At 34.7% G+C, this 3,332-nt stretch overlaps 1 protein-coding gene across 1 annotated transcript in view; it reads left to right on the top strand.

Annotated features, from left to right (window-relative positions):
- Ap4e1 (adaptor-related protein complex 4, epsilon 1 subunit) overlaps nucleotides 1–3,332 on the top strand; it is a 64,242-nt gene that overhangs the window by 47,597 nt on the left and 13,313 nt on the right. The window lies entirely within an intron of this gene.

Genomic DNA, 3,332 nt, shown 5'->3' with positions numbered 1-3,332 from the left:
CTACAGTGCCACTTCCCGTTTTCTGAGTGGTTTATTGGAGAAAAGAGTCTCATGGACTTTCCTGCCCATGCTGGCTTTGAACCGTGAACCTCATATCTCAGCCTCCTGGGTAGCTAAGATTACAGGTGTAAGCCACCAGTGCCCGGCTATTACTGTTTTTTTTGAAGGACATGTGTTGTTTAATCCCAAGAAATAATGAATAACATTAATCTAATTCTTTGAATTGCTTATATTTAATTATGATCTAGACCTTGTTATAGAGCACAATACTGAAACTTTAGAACTGATGAGAAATATAATAGAAAAGAGGTTAAATCACTTGTTCAAATATTCACACTACAACACTTAGCCTATCTGACATGGATCTAATTTCCCATTATTTATTTGACCTTAGGTGGTTCATTTATTTGAATTAATTTGTATTTTTTTATTGAATATTTATTACCATGGTATATAATATTAAGTTTACTAAACTTACTAGCGTATGTGAGTAGTATAAGGAGGCTTGACTTTGATAATTCTGTAAATATGTATAGTGTACTTTGAACCGAGCTACTCCCCACTCAATATTATTGAGTACTCATTTTATGAAAAGTTAAGTATAGAACTAAAGTAGAGGTGGCAGAGGTTAAAGATAAAAGTGCCACTGTAGGCTGAATTGGGATTATTTTGTAAGGATTGCTGCAAAAAGGATAATTTTAATTAATTTGGAAGTATACTTATTCTTAACACTGTGGACACATATGCTCCCGATAATTCTTGGTTTATTCAGACAATGAATGCTGTGTTTTCAGTGGGTGGAGACGTAATGCACCCTGATATTCCTAATAACTTTCTGAGGCTGCTAGCAGAAGGTTAGTAATGATTATAAAATTTAAAAAATAATAGTACAGAGCCATATGAAAATTTGGGGATAATAAAATGGTGTTTCAATTTCTTTGTAGGCTTTGATGATGAAACAGAAAATCATCAATTAAGACTCTATGCAGTTCAGTCTTACCTCACTTTACTCGATATGGAAAATGTATTATACCCACAGAGATTTCTTCAAGTTATGAGTTGGGTGAGCAAACTATCTTACATCATAAATTTTTGTAACTTTTTAAAAATAAAAACCAAATATGACTATATATTTCCTCCATGACATCATTCAGTTGTACTTTGTTAAGTCCTTCAGCTGTCCATTTTCTTTGTCCATTATTACATTCTTTCTCTTATTTGTTTACTTCTCTATTCTTTCTGACACCTCATTTGTCTTGTCTTTGAATATGGTGTTTGCCTAAATATCCATTTGTGTTTACAGTGTGTTGTGTTTTTACATGAAGCTAGAGAATAAAAGGCCATCTTTCATGAAATCTTAAGTATGCTAACATGAGAGTTCCATTTGTTTTCCATTTAGTAACAGTGTGAAAGTACTTGTAAAACTAATTTGGATGTGCAGAAGAAAATAACTTATAAAGGTATTTTGCTTAATATTATTAATGATAAAGATGTAGAAAATATTTCTGTATTGAATTCCATTTCTTTTGTATGGAGTTTGTAATTTTTCATGTACTCTTAAACTTAAAACTTATACTTTGTTTCTTTATTTATTCACTAAGGGAGTATATTTAATCTAAATATACTGTATCAGTAGGCACTTTAGGTTTCTGAGTATAGAATAGAATACAGTGTAACTTGATATAACATCTCCTTTTTTCTCACAGGTTTTAGGCGAATATTCCTACCTCTTAGATAAAGAAACACCAGAGGAGATTATAACCAGGCTCTACAAGTTACTTATGAAAGAGTCCATTTCTTCAGAAACAAAAGCCTGGTTAATTGCTGCTGTAACCAAGTTGACACCCCAAGCACACTCTGCTGATATAGTTGAGAAATTAATCCAAGAATTTACCACATCTTTGGATACTTGTATGAGGCAGCATGCATTTGAATTAAAATATTTGCATAAGAATGTAGAGCTTATGAAGAGCTTGCTTCCACGTGATAGGAGTTGTGAAGACTTGGTGGTAAGACATCTGAGTTCCATGTTTTTAAAATTTGTGTGCGCTAAATTGTGTTAGATTAAGTGTTAAAATGTAGGTATAATGTTATGAAAGGAAGTTAGCTAGGTGGTCATGATTCAAAATAATCTCAAGGATCAGAGAAAAGGCAAAGAAACAGCAAAAAGAAAGAGTAGAATGTTGTGGCCATAAGCCCAAGAATACCAGCATCTCTAGAATCTGAAAGAGACAGGAATTGATTCTCCCCTCCAACACTCAGAAGGCAACAGCCCTACCAACACATTTTGGCCTCCTAGCAACAGAAAACTAACACAGTCAATCTGACTTGTAGTATGCATGTCTGTTTCTTTTGTTCTTTATAGGGTTCCTGAGGATGGAAATTGAGTTTGTCTTTCTCTCATTCATAGCACCTGATAGATGCCCTAACAGATGCTCAAAAGCATCTGCTTTCCCTGCATTGGAGTAAAATTAATACTAACACAAAACATTGCTTGGTTCTTAGGTTGGTGAGCTGATGTTTCAGAAAGCTAGAGTTGGGTAGTATTGTTAGAATTAAAGCTTCTGTTTTTTTACTTAAGATTTTTAAGGATATATGGATGTATAGTAATTTTTGCTTATGTTTTAATACAGGTAGATGCATCCTTATCGTTTCTGGATGGCTTTGTAGCTGAAGGACTCAGTCAGGGGGCAGCACCTTATAAACCTCACCATCAGCGCCAGGAGGAAAAGCTTTCTCAGGAAAAAGGTGGTTTTTTGTGGGCTTAGATTCAGTTAGGTTGTAGTGATACAATTTTTTTGTACACGTGATTTTGTAGCCATGTAAGTAATGATTAAGGGCATTTACTTTTTATTATTTCCCTTTAAATCTGCCTGTGATTTGTTTTCAGATGAAAAAACAATTGGCCTTGCAGTTGTTCTAAAACCATAGGTTCTAGATAGCCTTGAACTGCTATCCTTCCAATATCAGCCTCCCAAGTAGCTAGAATTATAGATGTGAGCCATCAGTGCCCAGCTTAAAAAGTCCTTTTTCTTAGAGGGCATATAGTCTGAAAAAGATACATTTACCAGTTGGGATTAGATTTTAGCTAATTGCAAATAAATGAAACCAGTGGCTCCTAACTGTAATCCTAGCTACTGAGGAGATTGAGATCTGGAGGATTGAAATCTGAAGCCAGTCTGGGAAGAAAAAATCAAATGGACTGTCTCCATTTAACCAGGAAAAAGCTAGGCTGGAGGTATGGGTTAAGTGGTAGAGAACCACCCGTGAGCAAGAAAGCTGAACAAACAAGTTTGAGGCCCTTAATTCAAGGCCTAATAGCCAAAAACTAA

This window comes from Dipodomys ordii, unplaced genomic scaffold (genome assembly GCF_000151885.1).
Source record: "Dipodomys ordii isolate 6190 unplaced genomic scaffold, Dord_2.0 Scaffold11, whole genome shotgun sequence".
In the NCBI taxonomy this organism is placed as follows: domain Eukaryota; kingdom Metazoa; phylum Chordata; class Mammalia; order Rodentia; family Heteromyidae; genus Dipodomys; species Dipodomys ordii.
This window is presented reverse-complemented; position numbering and strand designations above follow the sequence as displayed.